We start from the raw sequence: 9,688 nt of genomic DNA on the forward strand, positions 1-9,688 counted from the left end.
ATATCACATGTATACATCTAAAATGCATTTATCAAATCGTAGCTATTTTTATAGTAGAAAGAAGAAATCAGTTCAGAGTTCATGCCATGAGAAGTATGGACATCTTCACCATGAACTTCAGCACAACATCCTTTTTCTACAGAAAATCTCCCATCTTCTTCAGCACCTGCAGAGTGGATGGAGCATTCAAGTTTTAAGCTCTTATATGAAAAAGAATTTATTTTTCCACAAATGCTTCCTCCTCAAACCAATTTTGAATGCAGAGCATCCTCACAATGTCTTTCACTGGTTTTCACCCCTTTGGCAGTTCGTGCTTTGTTCCATCCTCTGCTGCCTCCTTGTTTCTTTCTCTCTGCATAAATGATTTCCAGGACATGTTTGAGCACACAGCTCTCTCCTGCATACATTTCTTCTGCCTTAACTTTTTCTTTAAAATTATTTTTGGGATCTCTTTTTGCATTTCATCAGCAACATAGTTCTTAACAGCTAAGAGGTGCGTCTTCTTATTTTTGAGTATCTTGGTTCCAAACACTACTGAGGAGCCTTCTTGCACCTTCTTCTATCATCCTGCTAGAGCAATGAAAAAGATGAGATATGTAATAATGGAAGATATTTCTTCTGGTTTGTCACTGACCTCACTGTGTAGAAGCAACACAAAGCAACTTTGTGTCAAGCATAAGCATACCTAGTGCAAAAGTTCAGCACATTAAATAATGTAAAATACACAGGTAATATCTCATTCAAATATGAAACAGTTATCTTCATTGCAAGATATTCTGTAATCATTAAGACTAAAGGACAACTCTAAGTAAAAATACTTTAAAACACATTGTCACATAAATCTGTATTGAATAGCAATCTTAAATAAAAAAGAAAGCAACAGAATTGCAAACAGTTATGAATTTAAAAGACTAATTGTCATTATGATTAAATGATTTTTGGGTTGGCATAAATAGAGAAGTAATCATGAGAGATATGTTTTGTGTAATATAAAGGATGCATATTATATAAAATGAGGAGGAACAAAAAATTTTTGCTCATTCCAGGATTAGAATTACTTTATCTTGCCAAAATTTCTCATTGTGTCAATTACAAAGACCTTCATTCAGTAGCTAACAAGGCTTTCTTCAAGCAAATTCCTCTTGGCCTCATCATTTTCTCTACAATTTTCACAGTCTTACAGGCAAATCACAGCTGCCCAATGGCAAAATTCATTGGTCATGATATACTATTAGATACACATTACATGCCTTTGTAAGTATGTGGGGTAGTGTGCATATGAAGTAACGATGTGCAAAATGCAGAATACATGTTATTTAAGATATAAGATGAAAATGCTATTTCAGTCGCTGGTAATTTGCATTTCATATTCCCAAACCATCATAATACTATTATAAAGTATTGATCCAAGCATGATCATTTGATTTCACATCAATACTAATATGACTTTTCTGTGATCTGTTGACATGTGGGATTTTCTGAGTGAAATACATACATACCAATATCCAACTTTTGTCTAGTAAAAGTGGATTTAGCTGTTCTGTGTGAAAAACTGTTGGTAAAAATGCAGATCATCCTGTGCCAAAACTTGAATTAGATTATATTAGTAGACTTAGATTCATATTCTGACCTCTTTCCCAAATCTCCTTCTTTTATCTCTTTGATATAGTGGTGTCTTTCTGATACCGACTGTTGGCTGGAGCCATATTCAGCATCCTAAGCACAAAGCATGGGTAGCAAAAGCAGTTGTGACATTTAGGAGCAAAAGTTCCTTAAAATCTCATTCCCATCCTCAACATGGTTATATAATAGATCTTATATATACACGGACATAAATACTGCTGGAATAAGAGTCTTCCACTGAGTCTCTCTGAGTTATGTAAACAATATAGTTTACTGTGAAACAGGTTTTGCTTTGATTACTTTTACATATAGATGCCAAAATCATATGGATCCCACACACCCATTTCTTCTCTCCCATTAGATAGGCATAGAGAATAATACTCTGATAGCCTTCAATCTTCTCAACATTGCTGAGGTACTCCTTCCTACTAAATCTCTGTTTTCAACATTACCCAAGAGTTTCAGCTGACACCATTCTGTTGATTTTTCCTGATGGTTACCAACTTGAAATCTATTCATTGCTCAGGGATAATCATGGAATCATGGAATCATAGAATGCCTTGGGTTGGAAGGGGACCTTGAAAAATACCTGTCTTTTCTACAGATATTCAGACAGACATCCCCTTCCCCACCTGTACGCACACCACACAGATACCCACAGAGCCAACACAGTTTCTACTAGAGACACCAGCAACACCTCCACTGATTTACTTGGAGCAGACTTGGATCTTACTGGCATGGAAAGCCTGAAGGGGAGACAACAGCATGTCTGGGAAGAGTGGTGTGTGCTGATGACACTCAGTCACTTTACTGTCGAGAAATCATCCCGTAGAATGAAATTGCTTTTCTCTCATCTGACTGTCTACGGGGCCTAAGCAAAAACTAGCTGAAAGGGAATTTATCACAGATTCATTCCAAAATGAGCCATCACAGTTTCCTCACAGAAGACAAGGAACCCAAGGAAAAGACAAAGATTGTCTCTTGCCTCAGGCGAGATGTGCTTCTTTCCTATCATCTGCCAAGACCTGAAAATGGTTTACAACCTCAGAATACAGTTAGAACCATCACTACTTCTGGGTTACAAGGTTACTGATGGGGGCTCCTTTGCCTTTGGTTATATATGCCAAAGCTGTGACCCTTCTTTCCCATGTGAAGCTATAGTTCATGTTGAAGACTACCAAGAAGCTGAAGTAAGGCCCCAGTCCCTCCATGGGACAGGTCAGTGTGGTCACAACTGTCACCTGCAATTCCATGCTCCATTGTCCTGTATAGTTTTAGATGGAGTCTTCATTGCAGGAAAATAAACCCCCAAGAACTTCAGGTTCATCTGGTTTCAAAACTTCCTTCCAGTCCCAGTGGCCTTCTAAACCAAACTTGCATTATTGGAAGCAATGAAACCAAGGCTAAATAAAATGACTTTACATTGCATAGGAACAGCATTTCTGACCACACTCTCCCCTTGCTCCCCAGTTACTAGGTAAAAACTTCATTGGAGCTCTGGAGTCTACTTAGCAGAGCACAAACTCTAATGGCTAATCCACAGTAATTGAAATTACATTGTGAGTTTGTTAGAGTCCTGTCACCTCCTCTTCGGTTCTCTGAATAGACTGTGTATAAACACAATGCATATTAGTGTATGTCCTACTATCTACTTGCTTTCACATATCACTTTCTTTACTTTTGAACATATCAGCATATTTCAATATAAAATTACAGAATCTGAAAACTCAATTAATGTGCTATTGACCTGAGTATTAACTAGAACAATATCTATAAAGGTCTTAGAAAAAAACTCTTCTTACAGATTGTAAATAAACTTTAAAGAACTGACCCAGTGCCAATCCTTTCAGCACCTGTCTGGATATAAGCAATTATTTTAGTTAATGGCACAACACAAGGTCCAGAGAGCACACATAAACCCACACTTTCCAAGAGTGATTCAAGCAGGGATTACATAAAAGGTTTTAGTAAAAACTGCAGCCTTGTTCTCATCTGGACCTATTACCCATTAATTTTGTCTATGAATGTAAACATATAATTTATCCTTAAGACCCCTTCACATCAAGCATAATATCTTAAGGAAGATATGTGGTCAGGATAAAAAAAAGATACTGTTTACATCTTACATCTGCTTTTCATATAAATTCAGCTCTGCTTCCTGTTGTTTACAACAAATGGAAACTTCTATGCTACTTTCCTGCTTCAGCTAGTACTTGCCAGGTATTTTTTCTTCCTTCTCTGAAATCCTAATACAGGGAGTCTGTGACTGACCACTGAATGTCCAACCAACAGCCTTCTTGCACTCCCTTGGCAAACGATGGACCACTTGAGCTTCAATGAAGGAATCTGCAAAGTCATTTTGACTGCAATAAAATGAAAAGCCTGTTGATCAGCAGAAAGGCATTGGTATACTTTCCAGGTTAGCACTTGGGACTAACTAGTAGTAATTTGATTAATTGATATAATTTTTACAGGGGGGCTAAAAATGACCAGCTGCCAGTATTATGCCACTTTTGTGTAGGATCCTGGGACCATCCATCAGGAATCATTTGTAAACTGGTGTCCTTCTTCAAAAAAAAAAAAGGCAGAGCAAACGCAGCTAAGCTTTGATAAGTTGTCTTACAGAAATAATGCCGCTGATACAATCAAAACAGGCAGAAGAGCCACAATGTAACCAAGGCTGGATCCACAGTCATGACACCCCAGCCAAGAGCGGTGATCTAGCTGTGGTCCCAGCAGTGATCTAGCAGCTGTTAGGTACCCAGGGACTGTTTAGCTCTGACTCATAACCTGAGCAAACTCTTCACATTTGAATCATGAAGGAAAATGTCCCAGCCCACTTGGGTAGGTGTTTCTTGCTCATCATTTAAAGCTGATTACCATTAGTCTCTAAGGCATGAAGAACTGCTCTGACCTACTACTCCTTAAAGCCCAACAGAGCACATTTCAGTTGCATGTGGGAGCTGCTGAATCCTTCAGTTAGCCAACATGGAGACCTTTGATTAAACAGCTTAACACTATTTCCTTCTGCTCACCCCTTCCCTTGTTCAGGAGCTGGAAGTACCTTGCCTGAAGGCACAATGCATCCCTCTAGGCAAGAATTCAGGATTGTCTAACCCTGCCTCCCTGTCACTGGCTACTTATTCTGAGAAAAGAGGCCTTTTTAACTTTCCTATGACCTCTTGACTTAGACATCGTTAGCCTTCACTGTGGGAAGAACATACCTTTCCATCTTTCTTACTGTCTCATTCAACCTCATTGGATTCATTGACACAAACAGGCATAGAAACATAAAATTGCTGTAATTGGGTCAGGCCATAGGTCTGATAGTGGCCATTGGTGATTGCTTAGAGAAAGAACAGAGGAAGCAGGGCACAAACAGAAGGACCCTTCCCTTGACAGATCTCTGCTACCAGCAATTTCAAGGCCATCAGAGAGTTGGAGTTTATATCCAGACCATCAACTTATGGTGCAAATATTAAAATCACAAATAATAGCAAATACAAAATTTTTGACTTTTTTGAACTCCTAAATATGTTTTTCATTAAACAAAACAAATGTATATCTTCAATTGTATATCCTTTGGTGTGAGTCATCAATGTGTTTTGCTGTGCTCCTGTACTTGCTAAGAGACAGATGAGTGGTCCTTTTTTATTTCCATAATAAGCATATAAAGTTTATATCAACAGTATTTCCTTAATTATCTTTTATGTTATTTTGACTACATTCTTTCTTCCCCAACCTACTTTGAATTTTATGAGAGGCCTCTCCATTTCTTCTCATTCCTCAGCCCCTTTACTGACAAAGGTTCACAGTCACACTCCATACCTTTGCAACTAGGTTAAAGATCAACTTGCATAGGCAAGCTGCAGTCCTTCAGGCTATTCAGCATTAAGGGCCCGTTCTGCACTCTGCTGAAATCATAGTCTAGTCTTTAAAAGGTTCAGTAGCCTTTGATCAACTTCATCAAGTCTAGAGGCAAGGCCCAGTAAGAGGCATTACTAAATCTGCCCCAGTGCACAACACATCACATGGCTGTAACTTGCTATTTTTGCAATACAGCACACTTTTTCTACCATTTGAAATATTATTCAGTCCTACTATTTCTCCCCTGTGTTTCTCTGTAAGAGCACCAAGTATTCCCAGATATAAAAGTGCTGGAGCTTAAAAAAAAGACATGATATTCAATGATATTCAATATCAGTATTAATATAACTGTGAAAAGTTATACTGCTTGCAGAACAGACTACATCATTTGAAATGTGGGGGGTGCTTTTCTTCTTTCTAAGCAGTGCAGGTTGGTGCAGGTAAAGTCTCTGCTGGGTGTGTTTCTGCTTTACCAAACGTGCCTAAACTTAAACTTGTGGTTGTGGTTTGTTTTTGTTTGCTTGTTTGTTTTTTTAATGAATGGAACCAAAATTAGACAGTTCATAAGGCAAGCAACAGTCAGGCCTCCTGTCTCCTTATTTTTAAGTATACCAACCTCCATCAGTGAACAAAGAAGTGTCCAGATCTGGGTCTCTCTGCCTAGCCAGTGCCAGCAACGTGGTCAGGAGCTACAGGAGGGCATCTCTGCTGGTGCACGAGTCTCCGCAGCGCCATGCTGCTTGCTGTCCTTTGCTCGTAATGATGGAAAGCTTTGACCCGGCCACATTTCTGCTTCTAGAGGGAAAAGCAAAGCCTTCTCTCAGGGCTATTTCAGCTCCCAGGACCCTTGTGCTGCCCCGGCTGTCCTAGCAGCTGCCCAGCGAGCATTTCTGCCTTTCACAACCTCTTCCCCTGCTTAAATAGTCTGAAGAGATAGTATTTTCCTTTCCTTTTTTCCTTTTTCTTTTTTTCCCCCCCTCCTAATCGCAGAAAGGCCTCCCCGCCTAATCTAATTCCCGCTCCTTTGTCACAAGCAGATGTCACTTTTACATCTGTGTGTCTGCTCAATCGCCCTGTCTCCTCTAGCCCAGCAGATGTTGCCGCCGCCGCCGCGGCAGCCGCGACCGAGGGGAAAAAGCAAAGCTCAGATCCCTCTGCTGGCCACCTCCCGAAAGCCACGGCAGCGCAGCCAGGAGAGGGATGGAGCAATTAAAAAAGGATTAGTAGTAGTAGTAGTAGTAGTAGTAGTAGTAGTAGTAGTAGTAGTAGTAGTAATAGTCCTCCTTCTTCATCACCATCATCATTACTATTTCAAATCCCCCATCTCAACTGATTAGGCAGTAGAAGATCAGCCAAGAGCGCATCCAGTCACCTGGCATCCTGAGCTAGCGCGGAGAGACGCGGGGAGAGAGGGCAGCCGAGTAGGGCCGCGGAGCGCAACCAGTGGGAGCGGGGCAGCAGGGACAACAAAAAGTGTGATTTTTTTCCCTCTCTGGCGTGGGAGGTAGAGTCCCGGAAGCGGCGGGAGCAGGAGCATGTCCCCGCACGCTCTGTGACCGGGGGACAGCCAACACGTGTCACCGACCCCTTCGGTCCTGTCACCCGCTGCGGCTGCGGGGGCAGTGACGGGCCGGGCCCTGCAGGCGCGCTGCACTGCGCGCCCCGACCTCGGGAGGCCCGCACCTCAGGGGACTGGCCGCTGTGGAGTGGGATGCTCTGGCCGGTCCCTCCGAATAAAGCGATGTCAAAGAAACCCTCGCCAGTATGTAACATTTTATTCCGGCGGATGGGAGCGTCGCAGCGCGATCGAAGCGGGGCCCGGCAGGCGCTTTCCCATGGCCGCCGGTGGCCGCACAAAGGCGCGCTGTTCCCCGTTTTGTTCCTCTGCCTCCGAGCATTCCTCCCGCAGCCTGAGGGGAGCGGACCGGGCCTCTCTCAGTGTCGAAAGAAAGTGGCTTTTACATACTCGGCCTGTTTTACTCCATCACCCTACCCCACCGCGCCGCCCGCCGCCGCGCACACCGCGCATCCTGTGCACACCGCGCTGCCCGGCTGGGCCAGAGTTTGCGACCAAAACAAAAAGGCTCTTCTGGAAAAAAAAAAAAAAAGACAGGGTGAAGCAAATGGGAGGCTCTAATTCTATTTGTGTCGCCTGGAAATCAGGAGGGGTTTTTCCACACTTCGCCTTGATTTGATTATTCCTTGGAGATGGTTTCTCTGCCCCCAGCCAGACGCGTGGGGGAAGGCCGCTGAGGCAGTTGGCCTATAGTGGGAATAATCAAATTACCCATTTGCTACAACTTTTTCGGCAGAGCCGCTCGCGTGTAGAAAGAACAACTGGAGCCCAAACCACTCAGAAGGGGAGCGGGCGAAACCCTGGCGGAGGAACGACGCGAGGGGGGGTGAGGGGTGAGGCAAACCATCTCCGCGGCAGTGCGGAGTCGGCCGCGACGGGGACAGCGGGGCACCCGGGGTGGGAAAGCCGGGGACAGGTGCCGGGCTGGGCCCTGCCGCTGCCCGCGCCGGGGACCGATAGCGAGCGGCCCCGCAGTCCCGACGGCGGCCCCTCTTCCCCGGACGCGGGAGACAGCGTGGTGCTGCAGCGGGGAAAGAAACGCGGCACAAAAGGTGCCCCCCTAGAGGAAACGCACTCGGATTTTTTTTTTTTAAATGCCCTGTGTTGTTCGAAGGGTGGAGGCACCTCCTTGCCCCAAATGCGTATTCATATTCATGAGAGCGCGGGTAAATAAAGACAAATCCCCGCTGTAGTAACACTTAGATTCGCATCATTCTTTGGTGCCCTTTAGATTTGGGGAACGGAAGACAGATGTTTGCAGCGCTTTTCTCTTCTTGTCTGCTGACCATAAAGGGAGAACCATTTAGAGCTCGTAATTTGTTTCCACCCTCACACTAAAACCATGTTCACATTTATTTTCATTTCGCCGGTGCACAAAAAGTGTCCACGGGCCACCAAAGGCCGTTCTTTATCAAATACACATTGTACAGCATGCAACCGCAGTAAAACTATCAGACGTCGCCATAAAACTATCACCCGGATCCTCAGCGGCTCAAGAATCTTATGCTTTGTTTTATTACCCACCGGTAACTCATAGTGACATGCCCCCTCCCTCCCCCCAAGTAAAACCTCAGTCATTGCTGTAATGAAGTACCTCTTCGGAGCGTTTTTAATGTATAATAAACCAGCGCGAAGCACAGGAGCCTGTAGATTCCCCGTGTTCATCCGCTGGCTTTGAATTAAACTACTTAGCCTGGCAAATACTGTGCGAGTTAAGCGCCCCTATAAAGACTTCATGAGTTTGTTACTTTAATTGCCGACTTGTTATAGAGCACATAAAGGGTGTAATGAATGCATTACTAATGCATAATGAAAACTAATTATCTGCGCATTCGAATCATATAAAATATCCACTGTTTGTTTACACAACAGTGAGATTCCACTCAGTATTTCCTACGCTGCCCACCCAGAGGAGAGGTTTAATGAAATACGACTAACGAACTGAAAATTACATCATCGGCAAGAAAATTCCACGAAGAGCTCTGGCCCTCCCCTGTTCCTCTCCGCGGGCGCGGCGGCAGCGCGGAGCCTGCGCGGGTGCGGAGCAGCCCAAGGCAAGAGGGGGTCGTCGGCGGAGAAAAACCCCGACCGCAAGTGCGATCCTTCTTCTCCAGCTCCGGAAATTTTGCGTGGGTCACGTCGTGCTTGGAAACAGGTTCCCGAAGCCCCCCGTCTCGACCGCATATTTTAAGTGCGATTTGGGTTTGCATCTTCTCCCCACTACCACCACCTCTTGCCCTCCCGCAGGAAGAAAAAGTAGGTGTAAAATTGAAGGTGCTTCATCGCACATACATCCCCCATACACCATTCTCGGATCGCCTTTTCCATTCCAATATAAACGATAATAACGGTCAATAACAATAACGACAATTTAATCCAAGCCTTACGTTTGGGCGAACAAATAAAACCCGGGACACCGCGCCCAACGAACGCATCTGTTTAGCATCCAGATGTTTTGCATTCGACAGCTTTATTCGTTGCCTTGTACCGAAACAAAATCCCGGCACCTAGAGTGTCAGTCCAGAGACCCTAGGAGAGAACACAAACAACGAACCCCGGCACTCCAGCCTTCGAGAAGAAATGCGATTTATAAGCTGCTGGGTTTTTTTCCCTGAACCAGGT

This window comes from Lepidothrix coronata, unplaced genomic scaffold, assembly GCF_001604755.1.
Source record: "Lepidothrix coronata isolate B3197 unplaced genomic scaffold, Lepidothrix_coronata-1.0 Scaffold0, whole genome shotgun sequence".
Classification (NCBI taxonomy): domain Eukaryota; kingdom Metazoa; phylum Chordata; class Aves; order Passeriformes; family Pipridae; genus Lepidothrix; species Lepidothrix coronata.